Here is a 9,471-nt window from a genome sequence, read left to right on the forward strand (position 1 = left end):
AGATCCCAGCTCAGCACTTTCTCTTTAGCGTGCAACCCTCAGGTTTATGAGCGCCAGCCCTTTCTGACGCTGCTGCAATTCCTCATTCTCACCTCCTCTGTGGTCACTGCAGCATGACAACTACTCTGACTTGCGAGTTAAACATAGACTGGTGTTCTCTGTCCACAGTGTCAGCAATGTCTCTTTTCTGTGTAGTGTAGTTTTTTGTGTTCTCTCAGCAGTAGGCGTAACTGTCATCTCACTCACTTTGAGCGGTGACAGCCTCACACTGCATAAACCACTTATAACAGTAAAATACTACGTTTTGTCATGAAAATACATGACACAAGCTGATTGGTTCCTGTTGCATCTGCAGCCAATGAGCTTGCTGCTCAGCATTTAAATATTTGGTCAGTGTTTGCTGTATCAGCTTGCAGCATGCTTTCAAAGTTCCTCTGAAACCCTCCACCTTCCCCTGCTCCACCTGTATAGATTTGCTCCGAGTAATTGCATATGCTATTTGTGCAGGAGCAGCGTAGCAAATCTATTCTGCCTAGACCAAATACATGGATACTTTCATATCCATTACTATGCTAAACTCTTCAGAGAAATGTCATAATGTCAGAAATACACTGTAAAATGATTTTTCCAAGTTGTAAATAAAAGATTATTGGAGTCAGTTTTACAAGAAGATAGTATTTCATTCTTTCTACACTATTAAAAATAATGTGTTGGCTCTATAAAAAAAATAAAATAAACTAACGCAACAGTTTATGTTCAACCAACAAGCTACATTAAGTTAGAGGAACTTAATAATTTGTAGCATAAACACATTTTTTGAAGTTGATTACTCAACAAAATTAAGTTGCTCCAACTACCAGAGTTGTAGCCCTGGAACCAGTTAATCTCATCTATTTCAGTTCAAATCAACAGCTATCACAGCATATGCTAACATAACTTATCTAACATGTATATTTAACGAAGATTAGCGCAGTCATTGCTTATAGAGTCAATAGTGTTTACCTTCATGTATCTCTTCAGCACAATGGTAACCACAAAAACTTCAACATTACAGAAACTCTTTTAAATGTCAAACGTAACAGGATTAAACACTAACAGGTCTTTCACGTCACTAAAAACTATGGGAGTGTGGGGTTAGTTTAAACACACATGGTTTAAATACTTCCACACATGCTAGCATGAAGAAACTTAGCGTATTTACTAGTTGCCATATCGACAATATATAGAGACAAAAATTGCGCCAAAATTCAGAAATATTTGGAAGATATCACTGAACATTTATTTTACAATAGCAAAAGTACATTTTTTACTTAAGCTAATTTATATAATTATATTTTTTTTTGTGTTTGCGTTTAATTATTTTGTTTTGTGTTTAAAATGAGACAAATCTGATATTGTTTTAAACTCCAATCTGTTGTTTAGCAGTTTTTAGATAGTTCTTTAATGCTTCACTTACTATCAAAAGACACGAACCAGGTTTAAATTCCAGCTGCGCAGATAGGATTCGTTGTAACACTGCGTTACAATGTGCCCCGCTATTAGAACTAAACTATTCTATACAGTTACGATGCAACTGGCATAATTAACTTTTATGAATTTCTGTTGCTAAACTATGGGAAAAGGTGATGAAAGACTGTTAATGATCGTAATTGATAATAATTGTCTTTTATTGACAAAATATTTTAGTTTGTCATGTATATTTTTTTAATTAAATCAGATAACGTTTTTAGCTGGCGTACGGTCATGGTACAACGTGCCCCATCACATGTTACAATGTGTCCCACATATGGGGCATGTTGTCACATTTCACTTCCCTTCATTGGGGGTAAATAAAGAAAAAAGTATACACTGTATTAATGAAACAAAGAAACATATTTGTACCAGACACGTGTGAAATTAATGTGGAACAAAAGAAATTCTCTGAACCCATAAGTACATTTACATAAACTGAGAAAGTCAAAAAGCGTTAGGTTGTGCCCCGCTCTCCCCTAATACAGTAACACTGAATTTCAACATTTATTTTCTCATTGTCCTATGCAAAGCATGCTGGGAACTAGAAATCCACTGCCTAATTTCCAAAGTTATCAAGACAATTTCATTACGTTACTACAACTTTTTACTTTACAAAATTTAAGTTTAAATTACAAATGATATTAAGTTCATGTAATGATCAACATCATTAACAGAACTCTTAAAAGGTTTCATTAAAACAATAAATTGGAATTTTTTTTTTATATGAAACCATGCATTTATTTGTTAATTAATAACAGGTCACCTGAATTACATCTAAATTTACCTTTTAATTTAGTGTTACTAGCCATTTTTTTGTCATTATATGTGAAATTTACTAGCAATTTCTAAGTAAAATTTGTTTTAAAGTAAATCTTACACTTTTTTTTCAGTGTATTAAAAGTGTAGCTTTTTATTTATTTATTTATTTTCTTTCCCAGCTTTAAATGTACAGTTCAGCCATAAGTGGAAATTCTGTCATCGTTTATTCGTCCTCATGTCGTTCCAAACTTGTATGGCTTTCTTCTTTGGCCATATAAAAACAATGTATGGAACAATGGAACTTATTGATATTCACTGAATGAACAATAAACACTGCCATAATATTGAAAAGTTTTTAGGTCATACTAATAAATGTATAAATACTGAAATTAATACTGAATATTCAGCAAGGATGCATTAAATTGATCAAAAGTGACAGTAAAGACATTTACATTGTATTAGATATAAATTCTGTTCTTTTAAGCGTTCTGTTCATTAATGAATCCTGAAAAAATGTATCATGGTTTCCACAAAAATATTAAGCAGCACAACTGTTTTTAAAATTGCTAAGAAATGTTTCTTGAGGATCAAATCAGCATATTTGAATGATTTTTGAAGGACCATGTGAAAATTCAGCTTTGCCATCACGAGAATAAATTACATTTTAAAATGCATTCAAATAAATAAAAATAAAAAAAAAACATTTAAATGGTAACAATATTTCACAATATTACTGTTTTTTTATCAAATAAATGCAGCTTTGGTGAGTATAAGAGACTTCTTTCAAAAACATTTAAAAAAATCTTACAAATCCCAAACTTCTTCCCAAAGTCTTCTTTAAGAATTCTCATTTTTGGAGTGTTGAAATATCCCTTTAATATGTCTCAAAGCTGTCAAAAATGATCTCTTTGAAGATGAGTTTGAGAATACTTGATTAGACTGCTCAGCAGTGTACATTTCTGTTTGAGAAAAAGGAAGAGAGACAGGGATACAGTAAAAAGAAGAAGGAATAAAAGATGAGCCTGAAGGTTTCCTCCCGATGTGGAAAAGCCTGAGATCCCTCTGCAAACCGTCGCACGTCCCTCCTCCTGCAGCGCTCTCGTCTTTTATTTTCTTTTGTCTTTGTTAAGCTGACAGTCCACCTCCCCATCTGCAGTTTTCCTGGGAAAGCTTTCCTGAAATTAGGCTCTGTGTCATAAATGATAGGAAAGGATGTTCTTCTCCACTGAACAGAGCTCCAGAGCGTCACACACACATTGAAATGCTGCAGAAGATTCATGCAGCAAACAAAAGCTGGGAGACCCCAGTTCGTTTTATGTTCTGCTGTCTCCAGCTTCTTTTTTTTCTTTTCACAGCACTGTGATAAATGAATTAATTATTAACAGAATATCCGATCTAAAGCGCTTGAGGGATGTTTTCACTGCTTCTGTAATTTAAAGGTCTGTTTGTTGCACCAGTGCTGTTTGAGAAATGTAGGTCAGAGAGCTGCTGCAGTCATCTTCACACAAACACAAACGCTCCAATTATCAGCCACATTCAGGGTTTCCTCCTCAGTACTGTATGTACATATACATATCCATATATATAATAAGAATACATTTATATATAAAAAGCATATATATAAAAAGCATATATATATATATATATATATATATATATATATATATATATATATATATATATATATATATATATATATATATATATATATATATATGAAGTGAGTACACCCCTTACATTTTTGTAAATATTTTATTATATCTCTTCATGTGACAACACTAATGAAATGACACTTTGCTACAATGTAAAGTAGTGAGTGTACAGCTTGTATAACAGTGTAAATTTGCTGTCCCCTGAAATTAACTCAACACACAGCATTAATGTCTAAACCGCTGGCCACAAAAGGGAGTACACCCCTAAGTGAAAAGGTCCAAATTGGGCCCAATTAGCCATTTTCTCTCCCCAGCGTCATGTGACTCAGTGTTACAAGGTCTCAGGTGTGAATGTGGAGCAGGTGTGTTAAATTTGGTGTCACTCTCTCATACTGGTCTCTGGAAGTTCAACATGGCACCTCATGGCAAAGAACTCTCTGAGGATCTGAAAAACAAGAGTTGTTGCCCCACATAAAGATGGCGTAGGCTATAAGAAGATTGCCAAGACCCTGAAACTGAGCTGCAGCACGCTGGCCAAGACCATACAGCGGTTTAACAGGACAGGTTCCACTCAGAACAGGCCTCGCCATGGTCGGCCAAAGAAGTTGAGTGCATGTGCTTAGCGTCATATCCAGAGGTTGTGTTTGGAAAATAGATGTATGAGTGCTGCCAGCATTGCTGCAGAGGTTGAAGGTGTCGTGGGTCAGCCTGTCAGTGCTCAGACCATACGCTGCACACTGCATCAAGTTGGTCTGCATGGCTGTCGTCCCAGAAGGAAGCCTCTTCTAAAGATGGTGCACAAGAAAGCCTGCAAACAGTTTGCTGAAGACAAGCAGACTAAGGACATGGATTACTGTAACCATGTTCTGTGGTCTGATGTGGTCTGACTTCTTTTAAAAACATTAAAAATCTTACCGCTCCCAAATATTTGAACAGTAGTGTGTGTGTGTGTGTGTGTGTGTGTGTATGTGTATATGTATGTATGTATATATATATATATATAATATATATATATATATAGAGAGAGAGAGAGAGAGAGAGAGAGAGAGTGTTTGGGGTAACGCATTACATAAGTTACATAATCAGATTACTTTTTTGATAATTTTTTGAAAGTAACGCATTACTTTATAAATTTATACATTAATATTTTAGTTACTTTAAAAAAAAACTTTTCAGTTTAATTAATTTGCTTAAATATTTTTAAACTACTGAAATTAAATTCTCTCTTCTCCATAACAGTCACTTGGACATGCACAATTATGCATGTACGGGAACAGACAAAAAGTATAAAATGTAACAAAACCCATTACTTTCAATAAAAACATATGTACAGTATAGGTAAAATGACCTGTAATGCTCAGAGATCTTTTGCATGGCATACAGGGTCAGGAAATATTCTAAGTGGTCAGAATATAATAATATTCTAAATGTGTTTTTAAAAGAAAATTAAGTTGGGTGTTTATAGGTTATGTCATTGAATGTATTACTGTGTTAAACAATTGGGAAAAAAAGAAGAAAACACCTGCAAAGCCTGGAAGACAGTGAGAGCAAGCCTAAATCAGTTGAGAAAAAGTACAGCAAAAGTAACATAATGTAACATTAATTTTCATAAAAAGTTACTTTTTAGGGAGTAAAACAATATTATAAGACATAAAAGTAACTTTTCATAACACTGTGTTCATCATGTGGTTGTGGGGAAACCCCTCCTTTGCGCACCCATGCTGGGCTGATGCTTGAAGAAATGTTTTTATGAAGAAATCTATTACAAAATCAGTCTGAAAGGTTTTTTTTATTGCATTATGGGTTTAAGGGCTTTGTGCATGACTATCATGGTGGGTTCACTGTGTTCGTCAATACACACACAGACATGGTCACACACACACACTTACACAGACATGGTCACAGACATGGTCACACACACACACACACACACACACACACACACACACACACACACACACACACACACACACACACACACACACACACACACACACACACACACACACACACACACACACACACACACACACACACACACACACACACACACACACACAGCAGTGTTATGTAACAAACTGTCTTCAGGCTTTGTAATCCTTATGCTGATGTTAGTGTCTCAGTGTGTCTGTGGGTTTCTCTCTTGCCTGGCAGTTTCTACAGCTTCCTGCTCAGAGCCATAAACAGATTTAATAATGCATAAGAAAAATGAAGATAGTTTGTTTAAAGACAACTCTTAATTTGATGTTTGGATCTCTTGGAATGGAATTAAGTGCAACTTAAAGTGCAAGTTTGCTGATTTTCAACCTGTTTAGTATTGTTACAATGTAAGTAGTTTATGTAAATGAACAATGTTTACCCTTTCGCTGTTCCCATTCCCATTTATTTGTCAGCAAAAAATCCAGCGGACTTTTGACAGGTTCAGTGCTTTTGTGAAAACTACAGATTATACTTTTGCATTTTTGTATCCCCGTCCAGAGATAAAGAACAAAACAGATATTATAAGATGAAGTTTGTCACTGAAAATTGTATCATACTTTGTCTACTCTTTAAACAGCATTTTGGTAAAAACACAATGGCTTCTTAAAGGCTCACTCCCACTAAACATTTACTCCGAATTCTTGCACCTGGGAACAATATAAATCGATACCATTGAGACTAAAAGTTTGCTAAGAAGTATTTCCTTCCCATGCAAGCCAGTATTTGACTCTGGTCAAGTCTATTCAATTCACCTTGTTCTTAATGTAAGAGCGTTATTTTGTTGAGGCTTCCAGTTATTTTAGCTGTACAAAAACTGTTCATTATGCCGCTTGACATTGCAAACGGTTACTTGATGTCATATTATCTTAATTTATTATCATAATCATAAACACTCGTTTTTAGCGCAAATTATTTTACCATTTATAGCATTTTGTTATTCTTCTTTACCTACAGCGGCAAACGAACTCGAAGTCTCGGTGTCATGACAAATCAGGACCTCCCGCGAAATCAGGTCTCCCCAAACTGTCAGTTGTTGTTTATCCTAAGTATATATGAATGATAATAATTTAAAATATGCATAGCTTACTATATAATGAGTTACAAAAACACATTAGTGCGTATAAAACCAATTTAACGTAATTTCTTACACTTGATTAACTGTTAATAAATAGCCTAATAAAAAATAATAGTCTATTAAGTGAATAATTGAACATCATTCATTTTGTTTTATTTATAAATTAAATATTTGGACATTTAACACTTAATTTAACACATAATTACATTAAAAATGATTGAGAATATTTGGTAAGTGCAAATGTGTGTATAAACTAAGCTATCAGGCTAATCACTTATCTGTATGCTATGCTAGTATATAATATGGAAGTGCAATAAAAACGTTAATTGCGACTTATAAAGTTATAAATTAATATGCGAGTTATAAAGTCAGAATTGTGAGATATAAACTTGCAATTGCATGATATAAAGTCAGAATTCTGACTTTTTTCTCACAATTCTGACTATATCACGCAATTGCGAGTTTATATCTCAGAATGTTTTTTCTCACTATTGCGAGTTATGAAGTCACAATTCTGTCATTTTTCTCGCAATTCTGACTTTTTTCTCACAATTACGAGTTATAAAGTCATAATTCTGAGTTATAAACTCACAATTGCATGTTATAAAGTCACAATTCTGACTTTTTTCTCGCAATTCTGACTTTTTTCTCAATTGAGATATAAACTCACAATTGTGTGAAACTTTATATTACGCAATTGTGAGTTTATATCTCAGAATTGTGACTTTATATCATGCAATTGAAAGTTGACCCACTTTATATTAAGTAGCCTTAACTACTATGTACTTACATTTAAATTAATCATTTGATACAATGCACTTATTGTGTACATACATGTTTTTACATTGTATTTATATTTTAAAAATACCTGTATGTAATTACATCTGTAATTAATTTCTGTAATTACATTTATAATTACACTGTTGATCCGTTCCTTAACCCCGTCCCCATAACCCTTAAACCTACCCAGCTTTCCCTAACCTTACCCGTACCCCACCTCAATAGCTGCAAAAGTGTTTTGCAATTCAGTATGAACCCAATAAGTACATTGTACTTATTTTTAGATGTAAGTACATAGTAGTTAAGGCCACTTAATATAAAGTGGGACCTTGAAAGTTTATATCTCAGAATTGTGACTTTATAACTCGCAATTGTGAGAAAAAAAAACAGTGCATTATGGGTGTTGAAGTTGTACTAACTATTTGGCAAACTGGAAGACAACATCCCTTTTTCTCAGTTTTCTCTAGTAAGGTAGCACCAGCTAACTCTTATTAATTTGCAACAACATGTCAAATAGTAGTAGTAGTCAAATAGTTGTAGTAGACTGTTATGGTTCGGGTTAGTAGAATAAGTTGACATACTTGTAGTCAGTCAGTAGAATGTTTGTTGTGGAGCATCACAATAAAGTGTTAGCAGATATTAAGCAGAGAGACTACTTATACTCTAATGAGATTTAGTTGACAAGTTACTTTTAGTTAGAAGAATGTCTAAGTGGATTTTTTTTTTTTTTTTTTTCGAAAAAAGTGTTACCACAAGTTTTATTGAAAGCCCTTTTGCCATTGGTGAATAATCACTTCAAGTGTCCAAATACTCAAGCACAGAATATTAATGCATATATGAGAATTCCATGTCAAATTCAAAGGACTTGATTGATATATTTTTTCACACGCAGACTGGCGTCATACAGAAGAAACAGTTTTTTTTTTTTTTTTAAACCTTCAGAAATACTGATCTGATATCAGACAAGAGGAAGTCATAACCATAGGAACAGCTGGTAAAGGTTAAAGTGGTCTTTCATCAAGTGATGTTGCACATAAATTGCACAAATTGTTGCGAAGTGTTGTCTGATCTGGACACAACACCGCGGGAAACAGAGATGTGATCTGCTACAGACTTGTGGTTCCTCATGAGAAAAAGTTTTTAGTTATGAATCAAAAAAATTAAATTTATTATAGTTTAATGGGAGCAATTTTGAACGTGTGCTCACTACTTTGAATTAAAAGCGTAGTTACGCCCACCAATTAATTATTTTGTTTTAAACATTTCTGACATGACATCCTCACATTTTGCACTCCCACACATCTCTGTGGACAGTTTGAAAATCGCTTATGAGGAAGTCCTCAAAGCAAACACAAATGGACTGAAAGCAAAGTGAAGTTCTGTTAAGTGTGGTTCATTTATTTAGACTGACTGAGATGCTGAAACAGCCTAAAAGAACACAAGTTCGCTTCACTCGGAAACTCACAGCGCATTTATTTACCTGCTGGAAAACCACCACAATAATAGCACAAGAAATTAAGATTGAAATATTTGTATGTATTTGACAGTTTTATTTTTATTTTGTGTGTAATTTTTTATTATTTTTATTTTATTTTATTAAATATTCTATTTATTATTTTACATTAGTAACATTATTACAGTACATTTCTGCCAGAAAACCACCAAAAAAAATAGCACAAGGAATTAAGATGAAAATGTCTGTATATATTTGAC

This window comes from Chanodichthys erythropterus, chromosome 4 (genome assembly GCF_024489055.1).
Source record: "Chanodichthys erythropterus isolate Z2021 chromosome 4, ASM2448905v1, whole genome shotgun sequence".
In the NCBI taxonomy this organism is placed as follows: domain Eukaryota; kingdom Metazoa; phylum Chordata; class Actinopteri; order Cypriniformes; family Xenocyprididae; genus Chanodichthys; species Chanodichthys erythropterus.